This window comes from Theropithecus gelada, chromosome 3 (genome assembly GCF_003255815.1).
Source record: "Theropithecus gelada isolate Dixy chromosome 3, Tgel_1.0, whole genome shotgun sequence".
In the NCBI taxonomy this organism is placed as follows: domain Eukaryota; kingdom Metazoa; phylum Chordata; class Mammalia; order Primates; family Cercopithecidae; genus Theropithecus; species Theropithecus gelada.
The window spans coordinates 85,788,194-85,806,347 of NC_037670.1; the positions used below are offsets into that span (position 1 = coordinate 85,788,194).

At 39.3% G+C, this 18,154-nt stretch overlaps 1 pseudogene; it reads right to left on the reverse strand.

The window, feature by feature from the left end:
- Nucleotides 1-1,107: 1,107 nt before the first annotated feature.
- On the reverse strand, nucleotides 1,108-2,150 carry LOC112620993 (annotated as a pseudogene).
- Nucleotides 2,151-18,154: the final 16,004 nt, after the last annotated feature.

Below are 18,154 nucleotides of genomic sequence, written 5' to 3' on the forward strand. Positions count from 1 at the left end.
TTTTAGAGACAGCAGCTTCAAACCCAGAAAAGACTAATGAGGTGAGTTTCACATGGCTGAATCAGTGTCAAAAACATAATCTTCCTTTCTTTCTTTCAAGGAGGTAGGAAAGCAATTAAGTGGTCACCTCAACCTAAGGGGCACATGATCCATTCTATAAATTTGGTCACTTCTAATGAAAAAAAAATTGAAATAACGTTGTCCAAAGATATCTTTCTCTTTTTTTGAGACAGAGTCTTGCTGTGTCGCCCAGGCTGGAGTGCAGTAACATGATCTGGGCTCACTACAACCTCTGCCTCCTGGGTTCAAGTGATTCTCCTGCCTCAGCCTCCTGAGTAGCTGGGATTACAGGTGCGTGCCACCACGCCTGGCTAATTTTTGTATTTTTAGTAGAGATGGGGTTTCACCATGTTGGTCAGGCTGGTCTCAAACTCCTGACCTCATGATCCACCTGCCTCGGCCTCCCAAACTGGTGGGATTACAGGCGTGAACCACGGTGCCCAGCTGGGTTTTCAGCTTTAAGATATCTTTGTTGTTGTTGTTGTTGTTTGGCTAACTCCTCCTGGAATCATCTTTCTGGTTTGACTGGTACTTTGTACAGAGCAACGAGGTTTCTCATAGTGGAGTCTTTTCCTGGGCTCTGTTTGGCTCTCAGTAAGGCAGGCCTATACTTTTTCCTCTCCTCTACGGAGAGGGCAATATGCATTAAGCTGAAAAGTCACCTTCTGAAAGTGAGAAAGGGGTTAGATTGCTGCTTCAGAGCTGTGGAATTATTTGGAATGTTTTTCAAATGGTTGCTACAAAACAACAAAAAGGTAATTACAAAATGTGTACATCACAACATACTTTTAAAGACACTATACATTGTGCTCACATTCCCTTAAATGTTGTTTCCAAAGGTGCTCAGCCTTTAGCCCAGCTGGAATCTCCAGGAAGACGCAGAGACAGTTTGGCAAAAAAGAAACAGGGGAGGAGGGGGCCACGAAAGTAGAAAGCAGCCCCTAAGTTAAAGATCAGCCCTCAGTTAAAGATCAGCTCCAGGCAGGCCAGCCTCAGGCCGAGTCAGGGACAAAGGGAGGAGCAGCAGCAGGGTAGGACTGGGGTGTTCTACATCTCATTCAGGTCAAGCAGAGTCTGGTACAGCATCCTTTGTGCAGAGAGGTTCTCCTCTTTGTTGCGTTTCAGTTTATCTTCCAAAGTCATCAGTTACCTTTTCCAGCTTGGCTACCAGTCTCGCAGTAAACTCAGCAGGGGTCTCTGCGCTTGAGTTCATCAGTGAGAATCTTGATCTCTTCCTCATATATGTCTTCTTTTTGAGAGTACTTATCTTCAGCATCACGTAGACACTTCAGGTTCTGGTCCATCAGTCTGATCTGCTCATCTGTCTCTTGTCAGTGGGACTCTGCCAGCTCAGCTCATTCGTCTGTGCATTCCAAGTCTCCTTCAATGATCACCAACTTACGAGCCACCTCTTCATACTTCCTATCTGCCTCTTCTGCAATATGCTTAGCTTCTTTGAGTTGTATTTCCTTGAGTTTCATCTTTTTTTGTTTGTTTGAGATGGAGTCTCGCTCTGTCGCCAGGCTGGAGTGCAGTGGTGCGACCTCAGCTCCCTGCAACCTCCGCCTCCCAGGTTCAAGCGATTTTCCTGCCTCAGCCTCCGGAGTAGTTGGGACTACAGGCGTGTGACACCACACCCAGCTAATTTTTTGTATTTTTAGTGGAGACGGGGATTCACCTTGTTGGCCAGGATGGTCTCAATCTCTTGACCTCGTGATTCGCCCGGCTTGGCCTCCCAAAGTGCTGGGATTACAGGTGTGAGCCACTGCGCCTGGCCCTTTTCTTCATCTTTTAAGGCCTGGTTTTCAATAACTTTCATACCTCTTTCACTGTCATCAGCAACTTTTTCCGCTTCTTCCAGCTTTTGCAGGGTAGTGGTCAGGCACTCCTGAGCATGGTCCAGCTCCTCTTCAACCTGCTGGATCCTAAGGTTCAAGGAGGCCACCTCAACCTCAGTCTGTTCCCGGGGCCCACCTTTCTCCCCCAACTTCTCACTGGAGGTGCTCAGCTCTCTCCTCTGCATCATCTGCCTGCTGCTGCAGAACCTGGATCTTGCACTTCACTTCCTCCATGGTGGTGATCCCAGCCATGGTGCCCACCCAGCTACTGCTCGCACTCTGGTTCCTGCCTCTTCTGCTCAGCATTGCAGCTGCTTCTCCTTTCTTTTATTTTCTGTATTAAGTTTTGTTTCCTTTTGTTTTTAAAGCAACAGATGAAAGGAGATAAAAATGTCAAGGAAATACTGACTTGAACTTTATAAATATTGGTTCTGAGTGGGGATGATAAAGCAGATAAAAAAAGGAACTGAAGTATGACTGAAGGAATCAGATTTCTCTAACCTTGATTTTCAAATGGTGCATTCCGTGGATATAATTATAAGTAGCAAGATTCTTTAGCATTTGGAGTTGAATTGTGAGGAAGTTATCAGGGCACATTTTGTGTTCTTCATTACTTTGAGAAACTTTTCTGAGGTTCATTGAGAAAAATATTTTTGAACTCTGTGAAATCCGAGTAACTCTGGAGGAAAAGCAAACTGAGTAAGTTGTTCTTTCCTCTCTGAGGTTTGATAAGGTGTAAAAATGTATTTAACAAAGGCAACTTCTTTTTCCTTAAAAAAGGTTTTTTTAAAGAAGTTTTTTTAACCCTGAAAAAGTTATTTTTTAAAAAAATTCAATTCAGTGTGTTAATTTTATCCTCTCTATAAATACATTTTTTGAATATTTAAGGTAACAGTTTCAGAAACATAATTGAATAGCTTGCTTGAACAAAGAGTTTGAATCTATGATGAACTAAATTATGTCTTCCCAAGTAGTCCACTTAGACACTGACTTGTTGCCCTCTTTCTTCAAGTCCAGTTTTTCTGAGACTAGACCAGTTACATTAGGATCACTTTGGGTCTTTAGGTGTGATTATTGTATTGTGATAATGCTAAAAATATTCATTCTTTTTATAGATACAAACTGAAGTGTTAGTGGATAAAATGTCAAGATATTTGGGATTATTTTAAAAATAAATTAGGATGAAGGGTAAGCGAGTGGCAATGTAGATGAAACAAGACTGGCCATATGTTTATTTATGGAAGGTGGATGAGGAGTATGTGGGTAATATTATAGTATTCTCTCTAATTTAGTTTAGGTTTAAAATTTCTATTGCAAATAGTTAAAAGAATCACTTGTGGTCTTGTTGAAAATTCAGATTCCTGAACTCCACCACAGATCTCTTAAGTCAGAGTCTCAAGGATGAAAGATAGGAAATGGCTTTTAAAGTAGTCCACTTTTGCTCACTGAGGTTTGAGGATCACTGGTAAAAAATTTCCTTGTGTACCTCACTCATTGTGTATTCATGTCATCCACGTGTATATTTCGTGGTTTTCATCATTCACCCTATTTTTCCAATTGCAGAATGCAATAGCAAATTAAAGCAATTATACTGAATTTGGATAATTCAAACTTTAAAATTTTGTTTCAAAGGGTTCATAAAGTGAAGCCAAATAAAATTTTAAAAGCCTTTATTTTAAGCTGTATTTATCTGAAATAATCAGATAAATACGTTGGCTTTTTTTCCACTTTCAGCTGGGAATGGATTACTTTTGTGAATGTCTTAAATTTCTTCTCTTACCAGGGCATCAGCATCCTATTCCAGACATCTACTTGCTTTCAACAGTAGTTCCTTGTTCTTTCTCAGATGTACCATATTACCAGGCACCTCTGAGACTTTACCCATGGGATTCCCTCTAATTGAAACATTCATCAATCCCCTCTTTACCTGGTTAATTTATATACCTTCACGCCACTGCTAACACCCTCACTTATTCAGGGAGGCCATAATTGTATTTGTAAGGTTGGATGGCATTCTATTCTTTTGTGGTTCCATAATATGCTGTAATACGATGGTGCTACAATGCTGAACATGCTATATAGCACTTTACACTTTATCATAAGACTCTATTTTTCTGCCCTCCTCTCTCTCCTCAGCTAGACTATAAAGTCAGTTGGTTAAGGATTGTGTTTTTTATGATCATATCTCCACCGCTGTGTACTGTGCCTGGCACATAGGAAATATTTACTGAATACATGACGAACAGGTGAATGAGTTCACAAAAAGCTACCTAACATGCCCAAGCATCTTAGGAAGTGTCACAGTCATTCTTTAAGGCAAAAAGAAAGAAAGAGAAAAAAGCTTCCTGGATATAAGACACACTTCTTGGTCATATAGATCTTGGAAAAAAGTTCCTGAAAGGAGGACTAAACTGTAGCAAGAATTTGTCTTGGGTATATTAATACTGATAATCACTTTGCTTCTATGCTTAGCCTTTTTCATGTATCTTTATTAATTTCTCATAATTAAATTATATCTCTTGACCCGAATTTTTTTGAATATTTTATTGTGAAAAATTTCAAATGTCCAAAAGAGTCAAGAGTTGTGTAGACTGGGCACGGTGGTTCACATTTGTAATCTCAGCACTTTTGGAGACTGAGGCAGGCAGATCACTTGAGGCCAAGAATTTGAAACTAGCCTGGCCAACATAGCCGTATTAGTCCGTTTTAACACTGCTGATAAAGACATACCTGGGACTGGGCAATTTACAAAAGAAAGAGGTTTAATGGACTCACAGTTCCGTGTGACTGGGGAGGCCTCACAATCATGGCAGGAGGTGAAAGGCATGTCTCACATGGCGGCAGACAAGAGAAGAGAATGAGAGCCAAGTGAAAGGGGTTTCCTCTTATAAAACCATCAGCTCTGGTGAGACTTTTTACTACCATGAGAACAGTATGGGGGAAACCACCCCCATGATTCGATTATCTCCTACTTGGTCCATCCCACAACACAAGAGAATTATGGGACCTACAATTCAAGATGAGATTTGGGTGCAGACCCAGCCAAACCACATAAATAGTGAAAACCCATCTCTACTAAAAATACAAAAAACTAGCCAGGCCTGGTGGCTCATACCTCGAATCCCAGCTACTTGGGAGGCTGAGGCACAAGAATCGCTTGAACCCTGGAGGCAGAGGTTGTGGTGGGCTGAGATTGTGCCACTGTACTCCAGCCTGGGCAACTGAGCAAGAATCTATCTCAAAAAAAAAAAAAAAATTGTGTAGTTGTGTAGTGTACCCATACATCCATGACCAGGATTGTACAGTTAAAACACAGTGCCCCAAACGTCTTAGTATAGTTTTAAGTTTTAATAATTTCAGAAGCATAAATGCTACAAACTTATAAAACACCCTTTAAATATTTCAATGTATTTCATACTTATTTAATTTTGTGAAATTTTTTTCCCCAGTGGATGAGATTCTTTTTTAAAAAATACATCCCTTCAAGCATTTGTTCTTTGAATTACAAACAATCCATTATACTTCATGAGTTATTTTAAAATGAACATTTAAGTTATTATTGACTATAGTCACCCTGTTGTGCTATCAAATAGTAGGTCTTATTCATTCGTTCCATCTTTTTTGCACTCATTAACCATCCTCATCTCCCCCCATTCCCCCACTATCTTTCCCAGCCTCTGGCAACCATTTTTCTACTCTCTGTGTCCATGAGTTCAATTGTTTTGATGTTTAGATCCCAGAAATAAGTGAGAACATGTAATGTTTGTCTTTCTGTGCCTGGCTTGTTTTCCTTAACGTAATGATCTCCAGTTCCATCCATGTTGCAAATGACTGGATATCATTCTTTTTTATGACTGAATAGTACTTCATTTTGTGTAAGTACCACATTTTCTTTTTTTTTTTTTTTTGAGATGGAGTTTTGTATTTGTTGCCCGGGCTGTAGTGCAATGGTGCAATCTTAGCCCACCACAGCCTCTGCCTCATGGGTTCAAGCGATTCTCCTGTCTCAGCCTCCCGAGTAGCTGGGATTACAAGCATGCACCACCACGCCCGGCTACTAATTTTTGTATTTTTAGTAGAGATAGGATTTCACCATGTTGACCAGGCTGGTCTCGAACTCCTGACCTCGTGATCCACCTGCCTCAGCCTCCCAAAGTGCTGGGATTACAGGCGTGAGCCACTGCGCCCAGCCAAGTACCACATTTTCTTTATCCATTCATCTGCTGATGGACACTTAAGTTGCTTCCAAATGTTAGCTATTGTAAACAGTGCTGCAGCAAACATAGGGGTGCAGATATCTCTTTGATATAATGATTTCCTTTCTTTGGGGGATATACCCAGCAATGGAATTGCTGGATCCTATGGTAGCTCAATGATCAGTTTTTTGAGGAACCTCCGAATTCTCCCTAGTGATTGTACTAATTTACATTCCCACCAACAGAATACAAGGGTTCCCTTTTATCCACATCCTCACAAGCATTTGTTATTGCCTGTCTTTTGTATATAAGCCATTTTAACAGGGGTGAGATGGTATCTCATCATAGTTTTGATTTGCATTTCTCTGATGATCAGTAATGTTGAGCACCATTTCATATGCTTCTTTGCCATTTGTATGTCTTCTTTTGAGATATGTCTGTTCAAATGTTTTGCCCATTTTTTGATTGAATTATTAGATTTTTTCGTATAGAGTTGTATGAGCTCCTTATATATTCTGGCTATTAATCCCCTATAGAGGAGTATTTTGAAAATATTTTCTCCCATTCTGTGGGTTGTCTCTTCATTTTGTTGATTGTATTCTTTGCTGTGCAGAAGCTTTTTAACTTGATGTTATCTCATTCGTCCATGTTTGTTTTGGTTGCCTGTACTTGTGGGACTCAAGAAATTTTTGCCCAGACCAATGTCCTAGAGATTTTCCCCAATTTTAACTTGAAGCAGTTTCATAGTTTCAGGTCTTAGATTTAAGTCTTTTTATTTTATTTTATTTTATTTTTTTGAGATGGAGAATCACTCTGTCACCCAGGCTGGAGTGCAGTGGCACAATCTTGGCTCACCACAAGCTCCTTCTGCGAGGTTCAAGCAATTCTCCTGCCTCAGCCTCCCAAGTAGCTGGGACTACAGGTGCCCACCACCATGCCTAGCTAATTTTTTTGTATTTTTAGTAGAGACAGAGTTTTACCATGTTGGTCAGATTGGTCTTGAACTCTTGACCTCCAGTGACCCACCTGCCTCAGCCTCCCAAAGTGCTGGGATTACAGGTGTGAGCCACCTCACCCGGCCAGATTTAAGTATTTTAATCCACTCTTTTTATTTGATTTTTTTGTATGGTGAGAGATAGGGGTCTAGTTTCATTCTTCTGCATATGGATATCCAGTTTTCCCAGTGCCATCTATTGAAGAGACTGTCTTTTCCTTAGTGTATGTTCTTGGTACTTTTGTCAAACATGACTTCACTCTAGGCATGTGAATTTGTTTCTGGGTTCTCTATTCTGTTCCATTGGGCTATTGTCTTTTTTTGTGCCAGTAGCATGCTGTTTTGGTTACTATAGCTCTGTAGGGTAATTCAAAGTCAGGTAATGTAATTCCTCTAGTTTTGTTCCTTTTGCTTAGGATAGCTTTGGCTATTCTGGGGCTTTTGTGGTTCCATATAAATTTTATAATTTTTTTTATTCTGGGGAGGGATATCATTAGTATTTTGATAGGGATTGCATTGAATATGTAGATTGCTTTGGGTGGTATGGACATTGTAACAATATTGATTCTTCCAACCCATGAACATGGAATATTTTTCCATTTTTTGGTGTCCCCTTCAATTTCTTTCAGTATTTTGTAGTTTTTATTATAGAGATCTTTCACTTCTTTGGCTAAGTTAATTTCTGGGTCATTTTATGTGTATAAGTGGGATTACTTTTTAAATTTCTTTTTCACATTGTTCACCTATGGCATATAGAAATGCTACTGATTTTTGTATGTTGATTTTGTATCCTGCAAATTTACTGAATTTCTCAGTTCTAATAGTTTTCTTGTGGAGTCTTTAGGAGGTTTTTCCAAATATAAGATTATATCATCTGCAAAAAGGATAATTTGACTTCTTCCTTTCTAATTTGAATGCCCTTTATATCTTTCTCTTGTCTGATTGCTCTAGTTAGGATTTCCAGTGCTATGTTAAATAACAGTGGTGACAGTGGGCATCTTTGCCATATTCCAGATCTTAGAGGAAAGGCTTTCAGTTTTTCCCTATTCAGTATGATACTGTGGGTCTGTCATATATAGCTTTTATTATGTTGAGATATGTTCCTTCTATCCCCAGGTTTTTGAGGGATTTTATCATAAAGGGATGTTGAACTTTATCAAATGCTTTTTCAGGATCAATTGAAATAATCATATGGTTTTTATCCTTCATTCTGTTGATACGATGTATCACATTGATTGATTTGCATGTGTTGAACCATTCTTGCATCCAGGGATAAATTCCACTTAGCCATGATCAATGACCTTTCTAATATATTGTTGAATTCTGTTTGCTAGTATTTTCTTGAGGATTTTTTGCATCAATATTCATCAGTAGTTTTTCTTTTTTTGATATGTCTTTGTCTGGTTTTGGTATCAAGGTAATACTGGCCTTCTAGAATGTGTTTGGAAGTATTATTTTGTCTTCTATTTTTTGGAATAATTTGAGAAGGATTGGTATTAATTCTTCTTTAAATGTGTGGTAGAATTCAGTAGTGAAGCCATCGGGTCCTGGGCTTTTCTTTACTGGAAGACTTTTTATTGTGATTTCTTTCTCATTACTTGTTCTTGGTCTGTTTAGGTTTTGGATTTCTTTCTGATTCAGTCTTGGTTGGTTTTATGTATATAGACATTTATCCATTTCTTCTAGATTTTCCAATTTATTGTCATCTAGTTGCTTATAGTAACCACTGATGATACTTTGAATTTCTGCAGTATCGATTGTAAATGTGTCCTTTTTCATTTTTGATTTTATTTATTTGAATCTTCTGTCTTTTAGTCTGGCTAGAGGTTTGTCAGTTTTGTTTAACTTTTTAAAAAACCAACTTTTTGTTTTATTGATCTTTTGTATTTTTTTTTTCTTCATCTCAATTTCATTTATTTCTGTTCTGGTCCTTAGTATTTCTTTTCTTCTACTAATTTTGGGTTTGGTTTGCTCTTGCTTTTCTGTTTCTTAAGATGCATTACTAGATTGTTTATTTGAGGGTTTTGCCCTTTTTTGATGTGGGCACTTATAGCTATAAACTTCCCTCTCAGTATTGCTTTTGCTGTATCCCAGAGGTTTTAGTATTTTGTTTTTCCATTATCATTTGTTTGAAGAAATTTTCCAATTTTTTAAATTTCTTCATTGACCCACTGGTCATTCAGGAGCATATTGTTTAATTTCCATGTATTTGTATAGTTTCCAAAATTCCTCTTGTTATTAATTTCTAGTTATATTCCAGTGTGGTCAGAGAAGATGCTTGATATTATTTCAATTTTTGAATGTTTTCAGAGTTGTTTTGTGACCTAACAGATACTCTATCCTTGAGAATGATCCATGTACTGAGGAAATGAATGTGTATTCTACAGCTGTTGGATGAAATGTTCCATAAATATCTATTAGATTCACTTGGTCTCTAGTGCAGAGTAAGACTGATGGTGTCTGTTGATTTTTTATCTGGAAGATCTATTCAATACTGAAAGTGGGGCATTGAAGTCTCTAGCTATTATTGTGTTGGGGTGTATCTCTCTCTTTACCACTAATAATATTTTCTTTATATATTTGGGTGCTCCACTGTTGGGTGCATATATATTTAAAATTGTTATATTATTTTGCTGAGTTGACTCCTTTCTCATTGTATAGTGGCCTTCTTTGTCTCTTCTTAGAGTTTTGGTCTTAAAATCTATTTTGTCTGATATAAGTGTAGCAACTCCTGTTCTTTTTTAGTTTCCATTATCATGGAATATCTTTTTCCATCCCTTTATTTTCAGTCTATGTGTGTTTTTACAGGTGAAGTGCTTTTTTTTTGTTTGTTTTGTTTTTTTTGTAGGCAACAGATTGATGGGTCTTGTTTTTTCATCTAGCCAGTCTACGTATTTTCGTAAGACAGTTTAGTCCATTTACTTTCAATGTTATTATAAGGACTTACTGCTATCATTTTGCTATTTGTAGTTTAGTTGTTTTGTGGTCTTCTCTTCCTTCTTTCTTTCCTTCCTCGTTTAATGAAGGTGATTTTCTCTGGTGATATGATTTGGGCTCTTACTTTTTATATTTTGTGTATCCATTGTATGTTTTTTGGTTTGAGGTTAAAATGAGGTTTACAAGTACTATCTTATAACCCATTTATTTTAGCATGATAAAAATTTAACAATGTTTGCATAAATAAGCAGACAAGCAAAAAGAAAATTAATAGGCTGAGTGTGGTAGCTCACGCCTGTAATCCCAGCACTTTAGGAGGCTGAGGTGGGTGGATCATTTGAGATCAGGAGTTCAAGACCAGCCTGGCCAACATGGTGAAACCCCGGTTCTACTAAAAATAGACAAATTAGCCAGGCATGGTGGTGTGTAGCTGTAATCCCAGCTACTCAGGAGGCTGAGGCAGGAGAATCTCTTGAACCAGGAGGCAGAGGTTGCAGTGAGGCAAGATCGTGCCACTGCACTCCAGCCTAGATGACACAGTGAGACTCCATTTCAAAAAAAAAGGAAATTAATAAAAACTCTTTGACTTGACTTCATCTCCCCACTTTTTGACTTTTTGTTGTTTCTATTTATTTATTTATTTGAGACAGGGTCTTGCTCTGTTGCCCAGGCTAGAGTGCAATGGCATGATCTTGACTTACTGTGACCTCTGCCTCCAAGGCTCAAACAATCCTGCCATCTCATCCTCCCCAGTAGCTGAGACCACACAGCTGCACACCACCACACTCAGCTTATTTTTAAAAATTCTTTGGAGAGACAGGGTTTTGCCATGTTGCCCAGGCTGGTCTTGAATTCCTGGCCTCAAGTGATCCACCCTCCTTGACCTCCCAAAGTACTGGGATTACAGGCATGAGCCACGGTGCTGATTGTTTTTATATATATATATATACATATATATATATATACACACATATATATATATATATATAATTGCACTATGTCTTGAAAAGTTGTTCTAGTTACTATTTTTGATTGGTTCATTGTTTAGTCTCTCTACTTAGCATAAGAGTGTAACAGTTACAGTGTTATAATATTCTGTGTTTTTTTGTGTACTTACTATTACCACTGAGTTTTGTACCTTCTGGTGATTGCTTATTGTTCATTAATGTCCTTTTCTTTCTGAGTTAAGTACTCCCTGTAACGTTTCTTGTAGGACAGGTCTGGTGTTGATGAAATTCCTCAGCTTTTGTTTGTCTGGGAAAGTCTTATTTTTCCTTTGTGTTTGAACAATATTTTAACCAAATATACTATTCTAGGGTAAAAGTTTTTTTTTTTTCTTCAGCACTTTAAATATGTCATGTCACTCTGTCCTGGGTTGTGTGGTTTCCATGGAAAAGTCTGATGCCAGACATATTAGAACTCCATTTTATTCTATTTGTTTCTTTTCTCTTACTTCTTTTACAATTCTTTCTTTATCCTTGACTTTTGGGAGTTTGACTATTAAATGCCTTGAGGTAGTCTTCTTTGGGTTAAATCTGCTTGGTGTTGTATGAGTTTCTTATATGTAGATATCAATATTTTTCTCTGGGTTTGGGAAATTCTCTGTTATTGTCTCCTTGAATAAACTTTCTACCCCTATCTGTTTCTCTACCTCCTCTTTAAAGCCAATAACTCATAGATTTGCCCTATTGAAGCTATTTTCTAGGTCCTGTAGACATGCTTCATTGTTTTTTATTATTTTTTTCTTTTGTCTCCTCTGTGTATTTTCAAATAGGCCGTCTTCAAGCTCACTAATTCTTTCTTCTGCTTGATCGGTTCTGCTATTAAAGGACTCTAGTGCATTCTTCAGTATGCCAATTGCATTTTTCAGCTCCAGAATTTCTGCTTGGTTCTTTTTTGTCATTTCAGTCTCTTTATTAAATTTATCTGATAGAATTTTGAATGTCTTCTCTGTGTTAACTTGAATTTCTTTGAGTTTCCTCAACACAGCTATTTTGAATTCCCTGTCTGGAAGGTGTCTCATATCTCCGTTTCTCCAGGATTGGTCTCTGGTGCCTTATTTGGTTCATTTGGTGAGGTCATGTTTTCCTGGATGGTGTTGATGCTAGTAGATGTTCTTTGGTGTCTGGGCATTGAAGAGTTAAGTATTTGTTGTAGTCTTCACTGTCTGGGGTTACTTGTACCCATCCTTCTTGGAAAGGCTTTCCAGATATTTTAAAGGACTTGAGTGTTGCGATTTAAGCTGTATCTGCTTTAGGGGGTACCCCAAGCCCAGTAACACTATGGTTCTTGCAGACTTGTAGAGGTACCGCCTTGATGGGTCTTGGACAAGATCGAGAGAATTCTCTGGATTACCAGGTAGAGACTCTTGATCTCTTCTCTTACTTTCTCCCAAACATACAGAGTCTCTCTCTCTCTCTCTCTCTCTCTCTCTCTCTCTCTCTGTTCTGAGCCTCCTAAAGCTATCAGTGGAGGGACACAAGCACCTCTGTGGCCACCAACATTATGACTGGGTTGGGTCAGGCTTGAAGCCAGCACAGCACTGGGTCTTGCCCAAGGCCCACCACTGTAACTACTTTCTGGAAACTGCCTATATTTGCTCAAGGCACTGGAGCTCAACAATCAGCCAGTGGCAAAGCTAGCCAGTCCTGTCTCCTTTCCTTCAGGGCAGCAAGGTTCCCCAAGTTCCTGTGGGTCCAGTGATGCCATCTGGGAGTTTGGGACCAGAGTAAAAAACCTTAGAAGTCTATCTGGTGTTTTATTTACTGTGGCTGAGCTGGCACTCAAACCACAAGATGCAGTCCTTCCCACTCTTCCTTCCCTTTTCCAAAGGAGGAGCCTCACCCCATAGCCACCACCAAGACAGGCTACCAGGAATACTGTCAGACTACTGCTGATGTTCCCTTAAGGACCAAAGGCTCTTGAGTCAGCTTGTAGTGAATGCTGCCTGGTGTGGGACTCACCCTTCAGGGCAGTGGACTCCCTGCTGGCCCAGGGCAGATCCAGAAAGGCCATCCAAGAATCAAGTCCTGGAATCAGGGACCCCAAGAACTCCTTTGGTGCTCTACCCCTCATGTTCATGCTGTTACCTGAAGCCAGCAAGTCTCAGAGGCTCATCCAAGACCCTTGATGTAGTACCTGAGTATCACTGCTGGTTATTCAGGGCCCAAGGGCTCTTTAGTTAGCAGGTGATAAACGCTGCCAGGACCGGGTCCTTTCCTTCAAGGAAGTGGGTTCCCTTCTGGCCCAGGGTGTATGTAGAAATGTCATCTGGGAGCTAGGGCCTGGAATGGGGACCTCATGACTGACCAGCGCTCCTGTCCTACTGTGGCTGAGCTGGTATCCAAGATGTGAGACAAAGTCCTCCCCACTCTCCCTCTCCTCTCCTCAAGCAGAAGAAAGAGGGGGATCTCTTTTGGAGCTGTGAGCTGTGCAGCCTGGGGTTAGGGGATGGATGATGCCAGCACTCGCTTGGCTGCCCCAGCTGGTGTCTCACTATGTTGCATGCCCCTCCAGTTCACTATCTCTGGGCCTAGTTCAACATTAGGACTCATCTACAAGTTGCAGTCTTTATGGCCTAGACTGCCTTTCAGGTTTATTTGGAGACACAGAGTACTGGTCGGCAGTGGCGAGGTTTGTGGGAACTCAAGTTCTGACCACTGGGATCAGTGATTCTCTTCTGGCTAGGGCTGGTTTAAATGCTCCCTTTGTGGGTGAGTGTCAGTTTGGTCTAGTTTTCCGTTCTGCTCTACCAGGACAGCACTGAGTTCAGTGCCTCACAATTGCTGTGTTCTCCCTCCCCTAGTGCCCAGAAACACTCTCTGTACCACACCTCCACTGCCAGGATTGGGGAGGTGGCATCAGGGATTCAAGACTGTTTTTTCTATCTCTTCAATGCCTCTTTCAATGATATGAAGTTAAAACCAGGTACTATGAGTGCTTACCTGATTTTTGGCTTTTATGAAGATTTTTTTTTTTTTTTCTGTGTAGATAGTTGTTCAGTTGGTGTTCTTGTGGAGGGGATGATCTGTGGAGCCTTTTATTCCACCATCTTGCTCTACTTCCTCCCTAATTTTGTGAATTTGGAGTTATCAAATTTTAATTTTAGCTTTTTGTTTTGGCATCTTCAGAAGGCTGAAAGAAAAAAATAAAATTAGCAATTTATTAGTCAAAATTTACAAAACTAAGCAAGCTAAACATTTAAATAAACTTTCAAATGATTTAAGAAGCTTGTATCATTTATATTTCTGAAATTATTAAAGCTGAAAACTATAGTTAGGATACTATCAACAGAGTGAAAAGGCAACCCATGGAATGGAAGAAAATATTTGCAAATCTTGTATCTGATAAGGGGTTAAATAGCCAGAATATGTAAATAGCTCCTACAGTTCAACAATTGAACAACCAGACCACCAGATTAAAAAATGGACAAAGAACTTGAATAAACATTTTTCCAAAGAAAATATACAAGTGACCAATAAGCATATGAAATTATGCTCAAAATCTTTAATCATTAGGGAAATGCAAATCAAAACTACAAAGAGATACTACTTCATACCTACTAAGATGGCTATAATAATAATAATAACAAAATAGAAAATAACAAGTGTTGGCAAATTTGTGGAGATACCTTGGAACCCTTGTGCATTGCTGATGGGAACATAAAATGGTGCAGCCACTATGGAAACCAGTATGGTAGTTCTTCAAAAAATTAGAGATAGAATAACCATATGGCCCAGCAATTCTACTTCTGGATATATACCCAAAAGATGCAAAAGCAGGGACTCAAATAGATATTTGTTCACTCATGTTTATAGCAGCATTATTTGTAATAGCTAAAATGTGGAAGCACCTGAACTGTCTATACACGGATAAATGGATAAACAAGATGTGGCATATACATACAATGGAATATTGCTCAGCCTTAAAAAGGAAATTCTGGTGCATATTACAATATGGATGAACCTTGAAGATATTATGCTAAGTGAAGTAAGCTACACAAAAGGACAAATACTGAATTATTTCACTTATACAAGATACCTAGAGTAGTCAAATTCATAGCGATAGAAAGTAGAGTGGTTACCAGGGGCTGGAGGAAGGGGTCCTGGGGAGTTATTGTTTAATGGATATGGAATTTAAGTTTGGGAAGATGAAAAAGTTCTGCAGATTGATGGTGGTGATAAGGTTGCACACTAGTGTGAATTTATTTAAAACCACTGAACTGTATATCTATAAATGGCTATAGGTAAATTTTATGTATAGATTTTACTACAACTAAAAAATGCTATTTTTGAAATGTTGAGCAAATTTTTAATAATATAGTAAAGCAAAGTTTTCTGTCGTAATATTAATATTGAAAAAGGGGGAAACCCTCAAAAATTACCAGGGAAATATATACATTGGTTCCTCTTAAAGAAGATAGGGAATTGTCAAACAACTGAGTCAGACAACGGTTTAGTTTAGTTTGTGACCGTTTGCTGTGGTAAAGTGCATATGGAAAGAAAGTAATGGAGAACAGTTGCTGACTCTGGTAAATTCTTTCTATATATTCCCATTAATTTATCCCTCTCTCTTTTTTATTTCTTTTTTGTCAGTTTGAATGTCTTCAGACGTGAATAGCTATTCCATGGATTGCAAGTAACAGCACCTTTGGACTGCAAATAACAGCACTTTCACCAAAGGCAGAATTTGTACATATTGTAATTTAGAAAAAAGACAATGTAGCTCCCTAGTGTAAATTGCCATGACTGCCATGGTTATACTTCTTAGAGTTGCGGGCAAATAATATTGAGATTATTATGAAATCACTGTTTTGGCCTTATTGAGTTAGTTTTTTCTGAAAAGATTTCAAATTGAACTTATTATTTAAAATCTCACAAAAGTATTTAGTGTGCAGTAACTGCTACAGTGATGCTGAGCTTAAAGGAAAACAAATTTGGGCATTGTAAACGTATGGATATATAATGTTCAACCTTTATCAAAATTAAAGATCCAGAAGACTAAAATGCAAATTATGTATATAGATAGTCTTGACGACTCTACCATGAAATAAACACTGCCTTAGAGATCACTATCATGTTTCCTTCAGCTTCAAAGCAAGTTGATATGATGTGTTACACTGTCTGCCTTCTACAGGCAGCAATAGGAAATGCAGATATTTTATACTAGTAGGGCTTCCCAAAGAAAAAATGAGAAGATACCAGACGATTAACAGCCATCTCCCCTGTAATCCCAGCACGTTGGGAGGCTGAGGTGGGCAGATCACTTGCGATCAGGAGTTTGAGACCAGACTGGCCAACATGGTGAAACCCCATATCTACTAAAAATACAAAAATTAGCCGGGTGTGGTGGCATGCACCTGTAATCCCAGCTACTCAGGAAGCTGAGGCATGAGAGTCACTTGAACTCCGGAGCTGGAGGTTGCAGTGAGCCAAAATCATGCCACTGCTCTCCAGCATGGGCAACAGAGTGAGGACCTGTCTGTATTAGTTAGGGTTCTCTAGAGGGACAGAGCTAATAAGACATATATATACACACACATATATATACGGGAGTTTATTAAGTAGTACTAACTCACATGATCACAAGGTCCCCCCATAGGCTGTCTGCAAGCTGAGGAGCAAGGAAACCAGTCCAAGTCCCAAAGCTGAAGAACTTGGAGTTTGATGTTCGAGGGCAGGAAGCATCCAGCACAGGAGAAAGATGTAGGCTGGGAGGCTAGGCCAGTCCTGTCTTTTCATGTTTTTCTGCCTGCTATATATTCTGGCTGTGCTAGCAGCTGAATAGATGGTGCCCAGCCAGATTAAGGGTGGGTCTGCTTTTCCTAGTCCACTGACTCAAATGTTAACTTCCTTTGGTAATACCCTCACAAACCCAGGATCAATACTTTGCATCCTTCAATCCTATCAAGTTGACACTCAGTATTAACCATCACAAGTCTACCTCTTGTCAACTTGAACCCATACACATCTCCTGAGATCATACATAATCTTCAAATAAGGACAATAGTAAGGTCATAATTACGCCTAACATTATACAACTGTCTTTGGACAACTGGAAACGTATCAATCCCCAACCCAAATGCTATTACATAAAGTTAACAATACTTAGATGCTAATATTAAGTCAGCAATTCTTATGTCACATGACAAAAAGAAGAGGAAATAAATTGAAGATATTTTCCTGGTATAAGTATGTACATGTACAAACATGTTTTTAATAAAATAAGGAGGAAATACTCATGACAATTACAGTCCTTGTTTCTGCAACTGGTCATGTGATCGTAGCTGGTATTGATGACTGCCTTCTTCTACTACCCATTCTGTGTATCCCCTTTGCCTTCGGCAAGCACTTCAGCAGGTTGTGGTCTTTTCCCTGGTGGGGTGACCCAAACCTTCATTCCTGAAGAGTCTAGGGCCATTTGTTGTAGTCCTGCCTGGATTGGGCTGTTGTAGTTTCCCATTGATCTCAATCACAGGGCATGGTAATACCAAGAGATGCCCTAATGGATCTCCTGTATTCCATGCATACTGTTCTTTACCTCTGCTGTGGAGTAGTAGACTGATTTCATCTTGATAGTCGGGATCAGTTGCCCCAGCCAACACTCTAACTCCCTTCTTAGCCTGTTGACTTAAAGGTAGGAGGAGCCCAAAATGTCCAGATGGCAATTGTAACTTTCCAGTTTAATAGAATCATTATTGTGTTTCCTGGTAGCAGTATTCCTCCCTCTGGAACTAAGACCTTTAGGCCAGCAGGATGTAATGTCATGGGAACAGGAAGCAAAAATTTTGCTAGTGGATCAGTAGGGGTGATAGTGAGTGGTGCCCCTTCCACTTCCACTTCCACCCTTTGATTCCTGGACCTGTGAATCCTGGCTATGGGAGAAACAGTACCACATATTGGATACTGATTCAGAACATACACAGCCTTCTGGAGAACTTTACCCCAGCCCTGCAAGGTATTGTCACCTAGTTGATGTTGTGATTGTGACTTCAAAAGGCCATTCCACCATTCTATCAATCCAGCTGCTTCAGGATGATGGGGAACATGGTAAGACCAGTGAATTACAGGAGCATGAGCCCACTGCCACACTTCTTTAGCTGTAAAGTGAGTGCCTTGGTCAGAGGCAAT